At 21.7% G+C, this 217-nt stretch overlaps 1 protein-coding gene across 1 annotated transcript in view; it reads left to right on the forward strand.

Annotated features, from left to right (window-relative positions):
• The window catches only part of LOC119589213 (bestrophin-1-like), a gene marked incomplete in the record, with an annotated part of 39,481 nt that overhangs the window by 36,818 nt on the left and 2,446 nt on the right, over positions 1-217 (forward strand).

Below are 217 nucleotides of genomic sequence, written 5' to 3' on the forward strand. Positions count from 1 at the left end.
CCACTTATTTCTGGTGTTCCTTTTTCTATATAATTTTCATTATTGTCATCTTCTTTAAACAAAAATATAAGTAAATGAGTTTTTTTTTTGCAACAAGCAATCTAAATATATAAATTGATAACCAAATATTATCAAACATTCATATTTACTTCGCAACACATATTCAACAATAGTATTTTTTTTCTAAAGTAATAATTCATTTCTTAGAAAAATACTG

This window comes from Penaeus monodon, chromosome 25, assembly GCF_015228065.2.
Source record: "Penaeus monodon isolate SGIC_2016 chromosome 25, NSTDA_Pmon_1, whole genome shotgun sequence".
Lineage (NCBI taxonomy): Eukaryota > Metazoa > Arthropoda > Malacostraca > Decapoda > Penaeidae > Penaeus > Penaeus monodon.